The sequence below is a fragment of the Sus scrofa genome, chromosome 2, assembly GCF_054392235.1.
Source record: "Sus scrofa isolate SSC_HxYL_T2T_F1_AM1 chromosome 2, Sscrofa_HxYL_maternal_Yorkshire_Landrace_v2.0, whole genome shotgun sequence".
NCBI lineage: Eukaryota > Metazoa > Chordata > Mammalia > Artiodactyla > Suidae > Sus > Sus scrofa.
In genome coordinates this window covers 44,145,959-44,161,951 of record NC_139384.1, presented here as the reverse complement: position 1 = coordinate 44,161,951, position 15,993 = coordinate 44,145,959, and the positions used below count along the sequence as shown (strand labels likewise).

At 43.1% G+C, this 15,993-nt stretch overlaps 1 pseudogene; it reads left to right on the top strand.

Annotated features, from left to right (window-relative positions):
- The first annotated feature begins 1,158 nt into the window (after window positions 1-1,158).
- On the top strand, window positions 1,159-13,360 carry LOC102165880 (large ribosomal subunit protein uL4 pseudogene; annotated as a pseudogene).
- Window positions 13,361-15,993: the final 2,633 nt, after the last annotated feature.

Here is a 15,993-nt window from a genome sequence, read left to right as displayed (position 1 = left end):
CCATGAGGTTACAAGTTCGATCCCTGGCCTTGCTCAGTGGGTTAAGGATCCAGTGTTGGTGATCTGTGGTGTAGGTCGCAGATGTGGCTCAGATCCCGCATTGCTGTGGCTGTGGTGTGGGCCAGCAGCTGTAGTGCCGATTCAGCCCCTAGCCTGGGAACCTCCATATGCCATGGGTATGACCATAAAAAGCAAAAAAAAAAAAAAAAAAAAAAAAAAAGTGAGAGTACAGGGCAAATGGAAGAGCAGGACGGGGCAACTGTGAGACACAGCTCAGGATGCAGCTGGGACCCCAAGGTACAGGAGTAGGAAAGGAAGGAAATAGAAACGGAGGAAAACCAAACTTCCAGCAGCCACACAGGGGGGTCTCAGCGCTGACTAAGGGAGGCCTCCACTCAAGTGTATTTATGAGCAGATGCCATTTAAGGTCATGATGGCAGGTTTATTTGGAGATCACTGCAGCCCAGGAATGTGGAACTATAGTGCAGAATTTGTTACAATGCTATTTAGAAATGACACATCATAAAAATCATTAGAGGAGTTTCCCTATGGCTCAGCAGTAACAAACCTGACTGGTATCCATGAGGATGTGGGTTCAATCCCTGGCCCCACTCAGTGGGTTAAGGACCCAGCATTGCCATGAGCTGCAGTGTAGGTCGCAAGCGCGGCCCAGATTCCACCTTGCTGTGGTTGTGGTGTAGGCCTGCAGCTGCTGCTCCCATTTTCCTCCCTAACCTAGGAACGTCCATATGCCACAGTTATGGCCCTAAAAGGAAAAAAAGAAAAGAAAATCAGGAAATGGCCATTGCCAGGCCCACTTACCTTCCCCAGTCTTGTCCTTTCATCCAAAAGGGATTTTTTTTTTTTTGCTTTTTTTGAGCCATACCCACGGCATATGGAAGTTCCCAGGCTAGGGGGTCAAATCAGAGCTACAGCTTCCAGCCTACACCACAGCCACAGCAACGCTGGATCTGAGCCAAATCTGCAAACTACACCAGAGCTCACAGTAATGCCAGATCCTTAACCCACTGAGTGAGGCCAGAGATTGAACCTGGGTCCTCATGGATGCTAGTCAGATTCCTTTCTGCTGAACCACGACATAAGCTCCCAAAAGTGACATTTTAAAGACCACTGGATTTCACCAGAGAAGAAAGGGTGATGCGTGTGTACATGGCAGAGACAGTGGGGGATGCAGAGGACATCAGCACTGTCCCTTCTAATAACAGAACCCTGGCTGGGGCCTGTGGACAGCAGCAGGGCAGGTAAGGCCCAGCCCAGGGACACCACCTCAGGACTTTCTCCTGGAGTATTTACAGGAGAAAAGGAATGTGAGCCAAGCATTGGAGACACAGGCAAGTGACCTACAAGACTGACTAATACAAGCAAATCATGGAGACTTGACAGCTGACCGGTTGGAAGGTGGTAAATAACAGTCAGGAACCTGTGCTCAACTAATTATGCCAAGAAAAACAAGGATGAAGAACTTCCAGTTTGTGATAAGACTCTGGGAAATATGAGTAGGATGTTAGAACGAAGAGCACTGGCCCAGGAGGGAGCAGATCAGGTGAAGGATACACTGGTGTCTGGGAGTCCCTTAGATCAGGGCCCGTCAAGATTAGGATAATGCTGGAGTTCCCATTGTGGCTCAGTGGTTAACGAATCCGACTAGGAACCATGAGGTTGTGGGTTCGATCCCTCCCCTCGCTCAGTGGGTTAAGGATCTGGCATTGCCGTGAGCTGTGGTGTAGGTCACAGACGCAACTCGGATCCCGAGTTGCTGTGGCTCTGGCATAGGCCATTGGCTACAGCTCTGATTAGACCCTTAGCCTGAGAACCTCCATATGCTGAGGGAGCAGCCCTAGAAAGGATTAAAAAAAAAAAAAAAGATTAGGATGATGCCTCTTTCTGGGTTTGGGTCCCATTTCATTCCTTGTAGGTATAATGACATGAACATGGGGGACAGTTAACTGTCTAAAGGATTTCTCGGTCCCTTTGATTCTTATCCAGGGCTAAGCTAAGCAACCTTCATGTATTCCCAAGACAACTTACATCCTTGGGAAAGGTGGGGTTCCCTGTGGTGGGGGTATCCCAGGTCCCTGAGCCAGCCTGGCTCACTTGGTCCCAGGAGTAGTCATGGTGGGTGGAAGGATGCGTTGTCAACCACCCACAACCAGGGGCCCTGGGCATGCACGGTGGCTGCTTCACAGAGGAGGCTGTGATGTCCACACCCCTCCTCCTACTTTCCTGGGGCAGAATCCTGGGCCAGCGCCCACCACATCCTGTTACGGTTTGTTTGCACTCAGCCATTCAATGCTGGAAATCCCTCCCCACCTCAGGTCAGGCCAGTCACTGTCTTCTTTGATAGAATCTTCAGAGAGAAAAAGCACGTACAGTTTCTAGACACCAAGTCAAGCATTGCAAATTCCCTTCCTTTGTTACGTAATGTGCTCTGTCTTCCTGGAACAGACACACATTTTCTTGCAGGACTTCACTTAGAACAGTGGACAACAGCAGCAGTCAGCTATTTTCACTTGTTTCTCCTGCAAAAGAAAGCTGTCCTGTGATGGCAATGTCAGAGTCTTCAGGCCTTAAAGAGATTTCCTAGGAGTCTCCCATGAGTCTCCTGGTTTGCAGAGATTGTCTCTGTTAGGCTTATTGTCCCAGCTTAATTTTTAATAGCAACAATCAGTAGTTTTGCTCTTGAAAATAATTGGTTTACGTAATAAATTAGATGGAACCCTACCTCTAACAGCCATGTGTGACAAGGGTATTGAGAAGCTTAGGGGACCTGCATTTTCTCTTATTTTTTGTATTTTATACTTTTAATTTCTTTTTTTTTCCTTAGGGCCACACCTGTGGCATATGGAAGTTCCCAGGATAGGGGTCAAATCAGAACTGCAGTTGCCGGCCACAGCTACAGCCATGGCAATGAGGCTACATCTTCGACGTATGCCACAGCTTGTGGCAAGGCTGGATCCTTAACCCACTGAGTAAGGCCTGGGATCGAACCCACATCCTCACAGAAATTATGTTGGGTTCTTAATCCGCTGAGCCACAATGGGAACTCTTATTTCTAATTTTCTTTATTAAACTATCGTTCATTTACAATATTATGCCAATTTCTGCTGTACAGCAAAGTGACCCATCATACATATATACATTCCCTTTCTTTCTTTCTTTCTTTCTTTTTTTCTTTTTTTGGTCTTTCTTAGTGCCACACCCATAGCATATGAAAGTTCCCAAGCTAGGGGTCACATCAGAGCTGGGGCTGGAGCTGCCAGTCTACACCACAGCCACATGGGATCCTCAATCCACTGAACGAGGCCAGGGATCAAACCCGAGTCCTCATGGATACTAGTCGAATTTTTTACCTCTGAGCCACCACGGGAACTCCATTCTCTTTCTTATGTTATCTTCCATCATGGTCTACCCCAAGATGCATTTTCTGCTATAATTAATTTAAGTGGAAGAGAAGAACACTAAGGCTATGAAGAATCAGAAAAAAGAAAAACCAACCAACAAAGCTTCACAGGTTATCATGCCTATGAATGGCATTTTGATGAACATTAAAGCTTACCTTTGTTGTAGGTTTTTTTTTTCTTTTTCTCAATTAGGAACCATCTTTTAAAGTGGAAAACCATCTTTTTTTTTTTTTTTTTTTGCTTTGCTTTTTAGGGCCGCACCTGTAGCATATGGAAGTTCCCAGGCTAGGGATCAAATTGGAGCTATAGCTGCCAGCCTACACCACAGCCACAGCAATGCCAGATCCAAACCACATCCATGACCTACACCACAGCTCACAGCAATGCTGGATCCTTAACCCACTGATCGAGGCCAGGGATCGAACCTGTGTCCTCATAGATACTAGTCATGTTTGTTTCCACTCCACCACAGTGGGAACTCATGGAAAACTATCTTATTTATTCCTCAGACAAGCAATCCTTTAACTTAAGGATTTTACTCAAGTTACAGAATACATATAACTTATGATATAGTTATGTTTACAAGCACTGTTGGAGCAAAATTTCCACTTTTTTCTCTCAAGATAGAGAGTTCTTTAAAATCTAAAACTTTTTAAAAGAGTTAGTTTTGTTTTGCTGTCTTTTTTCACCTAGGGAATCTTTCAACTTAGATTCAAAAGTATAGCTGGTAGTCTCTACCCTTTGGAAGTGGATTACTCTGTGTTGTGCTGGAATTAGCTCATATTAGTTCAGGAGACCTGACTGTTAAATTTTCAGGGATTTTTCAAGCCAATTGTTAAGTCTTGGTCATTTGAAGTTAGAGGTGATGGGAATATTTACACCATGGAAATTGACACACACCTAGGTCAGGACTTTATTTTTTTATTTGAGAGAGCCCGCTATTAACTCGCAGCGTATGCCTGGGACTACTCCTAATTCCAGGTTCTACAAATCCTTTCTTTCGTCCTTCTAGGCACTGACAAGCCAGTCCTGAGGCAAGGGTAGCTTCTGCAAATGCAGAGCTTCAGCACCAGAAAGGCTAGATTCTCCCCTCCTGATCCTCTAATTCACTCAGGGAGATTAAAAGAGAATATTACATTCAAACAACTGAAGAAATGTTAAATTCTTCTGTGCACTCTTGGTTATTTGGCTTCATTTTCTCCCCAAGAAAACAAACATGAGGGGCAAATGCACACCAAGAAAAGGAAACATTTTTTTACACAGCAGCTCTAGGTTCCTGTGACCAGAACCTTCACCTGTATTTTTCTCCAGTAGAGGGCAGCAGCTCCCTGAACCGACTAAGAGGTGGGTGGTTTCTGCTGGGGGCGGGGGGCGGGGGTGGGGTGTCCTCACTCGGCTCCTGGCTCGGTAAGTGTGGGGAAACGGCCTATACTGGACTGAATCCTAGAATAACACGCCAGTCTAACACCACTCACTTTCAAACCTAGAAACAACCAACTAATAGAACAGATTTACCACGTTTCTCCTCTCAGCCCAGCTGTCTGGTGGCTCACAGTTTAAGACTACACTTGGAGTCTTCTGCCAGAAGCCACAAGATAGCAATCAACAACAAGACTATAACACAACACAACACAATAATTATTGTCAATGACTACAGCACTTTTTCAGCATGAAAGCTTTTCACAGGAGCATTCGGAGTTGGTTAGAACCCATTCACAGAGACAGATGGATTCCTTTATATAGACTCAAAGAAGATTAATCTGAGTTCCCCTTTCCTGGTTCAAATTTAGGCTTAACACAGGGTCACTGTTCTCAGAACTCAATATAATCAACTCATGATGACAAACCATTTGTTAATTTAGATGAACTAATACCCTCAAAGTCATCTTTTTGATACGAAGAGACACATCTTTAGGAAGCCAAATAAGTATTAGATAAGTTGAAGGGACTGTCAAAACTCTCTCCTCTCCAGTCTCTCCCACTGAGGCCAGATGATTTTTCAAAGGAAGTCTGCTAAAATTTCAGGGGACAGTTAATTCTGTGTTATACAGATTGTTTTACAAAACATAAAAAATGAAATTGGAGAGCTCATTTTAAAGAAGCTAAAATGGGAGTGCCCTGGTGGCTATGGTTAAGGATCCAGCTTTGTCACTGCTATGGTGCAGGTTAGATCCTTGGCTCAGGAACTCCAGCATGCTGCAGGTATGATCAAAAAAAAAAAAGAAAAGAAAAGAAGGTAGAATAACTTGATTCTAAAATAAGAGACGAGTTCCCGTCATGGCTCAGTGGTTAACGAATCCGACTAGGAACCAGGAGGTTGCAGGTTCGATCCCTGGCCTTGCTCAGTGGGTTAAGGATCCGGCGTTGCCATGAGCTGTGGTGTAGGTCACAGACTCGGCTTGGATCCTGCATTGCTGTGGCTCTGGCGTAGGCCGGTGGCTACAGCTCCAATTAGACCCCTAGCCTGGGAACCTCCATATGCTGAGGGAGCGGCCCAAGAAATGGCAAAAAGATACAAAACAAAATAAAAATAAAAATAAAAATAAAAAATAAAATAAGAGATGGGCAGAGTTTCCATCGTGGCTCATCGGTTAACAAACCCAACTAATATCCATGAGGACCTGGGTTCGATCCCTGGCCTCACTCAGTGGGTTAAGGATCCGGCATTGCCGTGAGCTGTGGTGTAGGTTGCAGACCCAGCTTGGATCCTGCCTTGCTGTGGCTATAGTGTAGGCTGGCAGCTACAGTTCCAATTTGACCCCAAGCCTGGGAACCTCCATATGCTGTGGGTGCAGTCCTAAAAAGACAAAAATAAAATAAAATAAAATAAAATAAAATAAAATAAAATAAAATAAACGATAGGCAATACAAGAAAACAATAGTCCTATTTCACTCTCAAAGACGCAAAAATTCAAAACACAGCATGTTACCAAATCAAATAGGAGCATTAAACATGTCTCACGGTTGAGCATGATTTATTCTTGGAATGCAAAAATGGGTCTACATTACAGAATCAGTGTAATTTACCACAATGATAGCCTAAAAGAGAAAAACAATATTATCTCAATTGATTTAAAAAAGCATTTGATAAAGCGGAAGGCATATTTATGGTTTCTTTTAAAAATCATTTAGAAAACTACGTATCAAATTGAAATTTCTTAATTTTACAACATCATTTGCCAAAAAGCTGCAGCACATAATTTGTTTAATGGAAAAACCTTTAATTCATTGCCTTTGTGGTTCTGGGGTGAAAAAAGGAAGGCTGCTATAACAACTGTTGTGTAACACAGTCTTGGAAGCCCTGCCCATGCCAGAAAAAAATTTTGGAAGTAAGACATACAAGGATTGGAAAGGCAGAGATAAAACTGTCATAATTTGCAGTTAGTATAATCTTTAACCTCAAAAAACCACAATATCAGTAAACTACTAGAATTAATAAGGAAATTTAACAAGGTTGGCCAATACTCGATACAAAAACCAACAGCACTTCTCCACAGCAGAAATAACCAAATGGAAAATATAATTAAAATAATAAACAACAGGAGTTCCCATCATGGCTCAGCAGAAATAATCTGATTAGTGTCCATGAGAAGGCAGGTTCAATCCCTGGCCTCACTCAGTGGGTTAGGGATCCGGCTTGGCTGTGAGCTATGGTATAGGTCATAGATGCAACTCGGATCTGGCATAGCTGTGGCTGTGGTGTAGGCTGGCAGCTGTAGCTCTGATTTGACCCCTATCCTGGGAAATTCCGTATGCCATGGGTGCAGACTGAAAATAAATAAATAAATAAATAAATAAATAAATGAACAAACAATGGAGTTTCCACTGTGGTGCATTGGGTTAAGGATCTGGCATTGTCACTGTGATGCCCAGAGTCCCTGCTGTGGCACAGGTTCAGTTCCTGGCCCAGAAACTTCCATATGCTCTTGGGGTGGCCAAAATAATAATAATAATAATAATAATAAACCATTCATGGTAACATAACTATAAAATTCCTAAGAATTAATTTCACCAGGAATACACAGCACCACAATGGAGAAGACTTCAAACCTCTAATAAAAACCTTAAAAGGTGATTTAAATAAATGGAGATAAGTTCTCGGCTCACTGAATTTTCCAGGATCTGAAGAAAATTACTCTAAAATTCACATCAGGAAATAAAGATCCATGCTTACAAAAGTCAATCTTAAAAAAGACTATTAAGAAGAGGCACTTACCACACCAGGTATTAAGACATACAGAAAAGCACAGTAATAAAACAGGAGTATTTGCTCAAGAAAAGACACATTGAGGAGTTCCCGTCGTGGCGCAGTGGTTAACGAATCCGACTAGGAACCATGAGGTTGCGGGTTCGGTCCCTGCCCTTGTTCAGTGGGTTAACGATCCGGCGTTGCCGTGAGCTGTGGTGTAGGTTGCAGACGTGGCTCGGATCCTGCGTTGCTGTGGCTCTGGCGTAGGCTGGTGGCTACAGCTCCGATTCGACCCCTAGCCTGGGAACCTCCATATGCCGCGGGAGCGGCCCAAGAAATAGCAACAACAACAACAAAAAAGACAAAAAAGACAAAAAAAAAAAAAAAAAAAAAAGACACATTGACCAAGGATGGGACAGAATAGAGAGCACAGAACTAGGGCTACATGTATAGGACATTAGTATATGATCACAGAGATATCACAAATCATTGAAGAAAAGACGGATTACTTGATAATTTTGGAAAGAGAAAAATAAAACTGGATTCTTACCTAACACATATACAACTGCCAACTTCAGAAGTATTAAATACCTAAATTGAAGGTAAAACTATAAAGTTAATAGAAAAGAATATCAAAGAGGTTTGTGATCTAGAAATGGAGAAAAATTCTTAAATAAAACTTCAAAAGCACAAAACATTAGGCATTAAGATGGTGAATTTCATGACATGAAAATTAAGAATTTTCAGATAAAGAATGGGAAAAGAAATGTCTAAAATATGGCAAAGGGAGTTCCCATTGTGGCTCAGCGGTAAGAAACCCAAAACCGACTAGCATCCATGAAGATGCAGGTTCAATCTCTGGCCTCAATCAGTGGGTTAAGGATCTGGTGGTGCCATGAGCTATAGTGTAGGTCACAGATGCGACTTGGATCTGCGTTGCTATGGCTGTAGCGTAGTTCCAATTCAACCCCTAGCCTGGGAAATTCCACATGCCACAGATGTGGCCCTAAATAGACAAAGAAAAATGAAAAAAAAAAAAGCTGTCATGTTATATGTACTAGACCAGAAGAAAGTTATATCTACATGGAGCCACATGTATCAAAGGAGTGATATTGCTGGGTGTATCTTTATTTTCACCGTGAAGTGTCACACTGCTGTCCAGGACGGCAGCCCAGTCCTCCAGCAGTACTAAGGATTTCAACAGCTCCACCACCTTGCCTTGGCATGATTCAGCTATCCACTTTTCCAGTCTATTAACTCAAACAAAAAGAATTTTGCCTGTGGCTGTGGCTGGCAGCTGTAGCTCTGATTCAACCCCTAGCCTGGAAAATTTCATATGCCATGGGTGCAGCCCTAAAAAAGAAAAAAAAAAAAAGAATTTTTCATCTGGAGTTCCCTCTGTAGTGTATTGGGTTAATGATCTGGCTAGTCTCTTTTGAGGCGCTGGTTTGATTCCTGGCCCAGCACAGAGGGTTAAGGATCTGGCATTGCCACTGCTGTGGCCTAGGTCACAGCTCTGGCTTAGATTCAGTCCCTGGGCTAAGAACGTCCATATGCCACGGGTGCAACCAAAAACAAAACAAAACAAAACAAAACAAAAAAATAATTTTGCTTCAAATACAGAAATTAATGTGTACATAATAAATAAAACACACAGGGTTTTGTTCATAGGACATAATGATAACCTCTGCTCTCTCTTGTTTTTTAAAAAAACTCCTTTGTTAGAAATAGTTTTTGTAGATACAGTTCTTATTATTCTATCTGTTATTCTTGCAGCTACAGGAGAGGGACAATTCCTGTTCCTTTTTTTTTGTCTTTTTAGGGCTGCACCCACAGCATATGGAGGTTCCCAGGCTAGGGGTCAAATAGGAGCTGTAGTCACCGGCCTATGCCACAGCCACAGCAATAGCAACGCCAGATCCGAGCTGGGTCTGCAACCTACACCACAGCTCACAGCAACGCCGGATCCTTTAATCCTCTGTGTAAGGCCAAGGATAGAACCTGTGTCCTCATGAATGCTAGTCAGATTTGTTTCGGATGATCCATCATGGGAACTCCCTATTGCTTATTTTAAAGAAACTTCTTTCCCCAGAGATTAGTAGAGCCTGTCATTTTCAAGACCAAGTACTAGAAACACATTGTTAACCTTGAAAGAGAACACCTACATATGGGAGTTCCCGTCGTGGTTCAGTGGTTAACGAATCTGACTAGGAACCATAAGGTTGCGGATTCGGTCCCTGGCCTTGCTCAGTGGGTTAACAATCCGGCGTTGCCATGAGCTGTGGTGTAGGTTGCAGACTCGGCTTGGATCCCACGTTGCTGTGGCTCTGGCGTAGGCCGGCGGCTATAGGTCCGATTAGACCCCTAGCCTCGGAACCTCCATATGCCACAGGAGCGGCCCTAGAAAAAGCAAAAAGATAAAAAAAAAAAAAAAAAAGAATATGTACATATGAATATGTATACAAAGACAGGAGGAATAATGCCTATTGTTTTATGTTCTGCTTTTTCACTTTACAGTTTATCATAATCATTTTCGCATGTTACTACCCTTATCTACTACAAAGTTTGTGGCAAAGCTGAAATTCAAACCCTTAATCTGTGGATTAAGGGTTTGGATTCTTAGCCATAAGTTATAGAGCTGCCACCTGCACTTGGCAGCCATATGGCACATAAACAAATACGTGTATAGTATATTTTAATTCAATTTAAATACTAATTAGCTTAATAATACCTCTCCCAGTGGAATGTTACCCACAAGAGAGCACTGACCTTGTCTAACTTGTATTCCCAGGGCCCAGGAAATTACCTGCCACCTACTGGGGGGATGATTAAATAGGTGTCAAATAGTGACTAGAAGGATGAACCAGTTCCATAGGCATCTATAGCAGAATGGAGAATTGAGGCTTTTAGAGGTTCTGCATTAGACTCTGTTTTGAGCAGTCCTAAGTCCTTCTGCAGAGAGAAAGGAAGGGCTCTGTGTACCGTGGCTCCCTTCCAGGCCAGCGTGTTCAGGCACGAGGCAGGCTGGCCCAGCCTGGACCTCATGTGCATTTGCCCGGATCTGTCAGGAACATATAAGCGGGTCATTGATGGGAGATTTTGCAAACTTGTTTTAAACAATGTGGTTTGACAGGGCTCCGTGGATGATAAATGTGTGTGTACACTAAGCCCACTGTTCTCAGAGAGGACCTGGATCATCTTTCTCGTAATTACAGATTTCAAAAATTGAACCTGGGAAATTAGAGAATTGTGAAAGAGCTCCCTTTGCACCCAAGTGTGAAAACCAGGCAGTTGAGTGATGCTTCTTTCCCGTCACCCACAGCTGAGGACAATGTGTTTCTAAGTACCCCACATCCTAGAGAGGGTATCCAGGAAGAAGGGCCGGGTCCCATAAGCTCCCAAGCTGAGGAGGGGCAGCAGTGATTCGACCCCTAGCCTGGGAACTTCCTTATGCCATGGGTGTGGCCCTAAAAAGACACACACACACACTCACACACACACACACAAAGAAGTCTAGATGGATACAGCCACGAGTCAACTGCCCGAGGCTTATCATAGTACGTGAACAAATTCCACGTCTCACAATCAATGTTTTCATAGAGCAGGAAAACCCTACAGTGTTTCTCAAGTTTAGGGTTATCACATACTTCAAGGACAAAGCTTATATTCTGAGATTTTTTTAGATTTTATGATTAATGATAGCTCAAAGCTTGTTATTTCTTCTCCGTAAACATAGTGTGAGAGAGAAAAACTATGTAGGTTTAAATTGAAATATCCATAAATAAATAAATAAATAGAAATATCCTATTTCATCTCTTCTAAGGCATAGATTTTTTTTTTTCTTTTTAGGGCCGCACCCACAGCATAAGGAGGCTCCCAGGCTAAGGGTCAAATCAGAGCTACATCTGCTGGCCTACACCACAGCCACAGCCACAACCACAGCAACGCAGGATTCGAGCCTCGTCTGCGACCTACACCACAGCTCATGGCAACACCCTTAACCCACTGAGCAAGGCCAGGGATCAAATCCTCGACCTCATGGTTCCTAGTCAGATTCATTTTCACTGCATCGCAACGGGAACTCCAAAGGCATAGATTTCTTGATTATAAATTTATACAATTAGGATGTGTTTTGCATTCACAGATGACCAAGCAGCACTCATGAAATGGTTATCATTGCTTTAGGATTGACTCTGTGCATGCTTTCCTTTTTGTTTATGCACAAGAGTGATGTAAGATTAAGATCGATGTCTAAGTCTAAATGAACTCTTTCCAAAAGTGTAAAATAGCTTTTCCTGTGGGAGCTGGGTTTCGAGGAGTGTGGCCTTCTCCTCTCCTCGCCATAGTGTGGGCCTGCCCACTGATATCAGTGTACCCTGAAGAGGAGGGATCATTGCGTAAAAATGGCACTGTGCCTTCCGTGTTCAAGGCTCCCTTTTGACCAGCTATGGTGAACTTTGTTCCCACCAACTTGTGCAAAAACAACAGACAGCCCTAGACTGTCAGTGAATTAGCAGGTCATCAAACCAGCGCTGAGTCTTAGGCTACTGGCAGAGCTGGGGTTCAAACTCCCAGGGTTTGAGGTGGCAGGACTTACCATGCTGGCCAGAGTGCTTTTGGAAATAGGTATCATGCGGGCCGCATGTTTGTGCCAACCAAGACCTGGCGACACTGGCACCTCAGAGTGAACACAATGCAGAAGAGATATGCCGTCTGCTCTACCTTGGCTGCCTTGGCCTTACGATATCTGAAGTTCATCGTATTGAGGAAATTCTTGAACTTCCTTTGGTGGTGGAAGATAAAGTTGAAGACTACAAGAAGACCAAGGAGGCTGTTTTGCGTCTGAAGAAACTGGAGGCCAGGAATGATATCAAAAAGTTTTACACCTCTCAGTGAATGAGAGCTGGCAGAGACCAGATGAGAAACTGATGCCGTATGGAGCACAGGGGCCCCTGCATCGTCTATAATGAGGACAATGGTATCATCAAGGCCTTCAGAAACATCCCTGGAATTGCCTGACTTAATGTAAGCAAACTGAACATTTTGAAACTTGCTCCTGGTGGGTACGTGGGACATTTCTGCCTTTGGACTGAAAGTGCTTTCCGCATGTTAGACAAGCTCTGTGGCACTTAGTGTAACGTTGCCTCCCTCAAGAGTAACTACAAGCTCCTCACACAAGATGCTCAACACAGACCTTAGCAGAATCATGAAAAGCCCAGAGAGTCAAAGAGCCCTGCCCCCTGACACCCCCCCTCCCCTGAGCACCAAGCAAGAAGATTCATCACAGCGTCCTGAGGAAGAAGCCACTGAAAACCCTGAGAATTATTTGGAAGCTAAACCTGTATGCAAAGCCCACATGCCAGAACACCATTCTGCACCATGCCAAGATCCACAAAATCCTGATGGATAAGGCAGCCACAGCACTGGAGGCCAAATCAGATGAGAAGGGGGTTCCAGGCAAGAAGCCTCTGGTAGGAAAGAAAGGATTGAAGCCCGTCGGCCGTAAGAAGCCTTTGGTGGGGGAAAAAAGAAAGGTTGCAGTGACCAAGAAACCAGCATCTGAAAAGAAACCCAACACAGAAAAAAAAGAAGGCTGACGCGAAACTTAAATTGGTGTATTCCGTAAAGGTCAGATCATTTTGGACAGCTTATTTTATGTTATTATTTTACTTTATTTTTTGCCTTCTTCTCTTTTAAGGGCCACACCCGTGGCACATGGAGGTTCCCAGGCTAGGAGTTGAATCAGAGCTGTAGCCACCAGCCTACACCACGGCCATAGCAAGGCAGGATCCGAGCCTCGTCTTTGACCTACAGTCAGAGTTCACAGTTCACGGCAACGCTGGACCCTTAACCCACTGAGTGAGCCCAGGGATCAAACCCGTAACCTCATGGATGCTAGTCAGGTTTGTTAACCGCTGAGCCATGACGGGAACTCCCGAACAGCTAATTTTAAATAAGGACCTGATCAAAGCAGCAAGAAAAAAAAAAAAAAGTGTAAAATAAAAATTCAGAATGATTAGAAAACATTGTCTAAATTTAAATGGTAGCATTTTTCTTGGTGGTGTATACATAATAACGTATCTTTCAGTTCAGGGGTCTTAGGCTCAGGGAATTGCCTCCTCCTCTAGTCTCACAGAGTGTTCCCTGCTAACTTGCCCTTCTGAGAGCTGGCACAGTATTTTGGAAATTCAAAATATTTATTCCTTTCTCCCAAGGTTTCTCATTAGATACCATAATAACTAATAGTTTATTTACACATGGGGTTCCTAATTTTCATTTCTTTTTTTTTTTCAGAGAGGTTTAGTAATATATTCAAGGTCACACAGCCAAAAACGGTCAGAGCAGGAGAATAGAACAATAATATTTCACTATATAAAACAAAGGAAAACTCATAAAATTTGAAGTTAAATTTGACACAATAAAGGGCCAGTTCCATCTTAATTTTCATTTCTATGAGAGAGTGCACAAAGCATTGGTACAGAAAACTAAACGTTTTCTACGAGAAAGTAAAATTATTTCATTTTGGTTGGTCCCTTAGGGTGACATAGGTGTAGATAAAGCAGTTACCTCAAAGTGACTCATCAGTACATTCTGCAGATCCAAGCCACATCTGTACTTTCTACAACTCCCAAACCCTCCTCCAGGTTCTGTCCACTTCTCCCCAATACCTCTTCTCAGATTTCATTCATCCATCTCAACAAATATGTCTAAAGCAACTATTTGTGAGGCACTGTGGCTGACATACAAAGATAGCATACAATAAAAGAGACGTGCCTTTGGCCTTGAGTTTCCTACCTACTTGCTCTAAAGCCAGACAAGAAAATGGGCAAACACAGAGGCGTGTGATGAGACATAGGGACAGTCATGCACAATAGCAGGTACAACTGAGTTCTTGCAGGTTCTAGGGCCTCCACCTCAAAGGTGCTGTGTCCCCTGAACCCATTTCCTTCATATTTTACTTTTCTGCTTCCCTTGAGGTTAAGCATCCTTTATAGCTTTGATCCCCTGCTTCTTGCTTCCCTTTGATTCCCGTATTATTCCTTCTTCTTTATTGTTAGTGTCTCCCTCTTCATTAGCTCCTTCCTGTCCTTCTAACTAGACAGATCTTCTGTGGGGAGAAAAAAACCTTTTTATTAGTAAAATAACAAATTAATGCAATTATTCATTTTCAATAAACATTCTTGACATCCCATAATACGCCAGGTACGGGATATTCAGGTATAAACAAGAGAGAGAAGCTCACCTCTCTTACCAATTTTATAATACGGAGCAGAAGATGGTCCAAAATAAATTCCAAACAAAAATAAGAATAAACCAGAAAATTAGTAAAAGAATCCCACATATTGAAACCTGGTTAAGGGAGTTCCCGTCATGGCTCAGTGATTAACGAACCCGATTAGCGTCCATGAGGACACAGGTTTGATCCCTGGCCTTGCTCAGGGGGTTAAGGATCTGGCGTTGCTGTGAGCTGTGCTGTAGGTGGCAGATGCGGCTCGAATCCCACGTTGCTGTGGCTCTGGTGTAGGCTGGTCGCTACAGCTCCAATTAGACCCCTAGCCTGGGAACCTCCATTTGCTGTGGGTATGGCCCTAGAAAAGGCAAAAAGATAAAAAAAAAAAAAAAAAAGGGGGAAAGAAAGAAACTTGGTTAAAAAAAAAAGGAAAGAATAACCACATGGGCCAGTCAGGATGATCAGGAAGGCATCTATCAATAGAGTGATTTCAGAAGAGCCCCACAGGTAAGAGATGCCCAGCCACATGAAGAGTAGGCAGATTAGTGTTCTGGGTAGAGAAAATGTCATGTGCAAAGGACCTGTGACAAATAAGAATTTGGCTTGTTGGTGGGCATCTATCCAGAGAAAACCATGACTCGAAAAGAAACACGTACTCCAATGTTCATTGCAGCACCATATACAGTAGCCAAGACATGGAACAACCTAAATGTCCATTGACAGAGAAGTGGATAAAGAAGATGTGGTACATATACACAATGGAATATTACTCAGCCATTAAAAGGAAAGAAATAATGGCATTTGCAGCAACATGGACGGACCTAGAAATTATCATGCTAAGGAAGTTAGTCAGACAGTGAGACACCAACATCAAATGCTATCACTGACATGTGTAATCTAAAAAAAAGGACACAATGAACTTCTGTGCAGAACAGATACTGACTCAGACTTTCAAAAATTTACAGTTTCTGAATGAGATGGCTTGGGGGTTGGGGGATGTGCTGGGGTTTGGGATAGAAATGCTATAAAATTGGGTTGTGGTGATCATTGCACAACTATACATGTAATTGAGTAATTTTAAAAATGCTATAAAAATAATAATAATAATAAAGAATTTGGCTTGTTGGGAGTTCCCTTCATGGCTCAGTGGT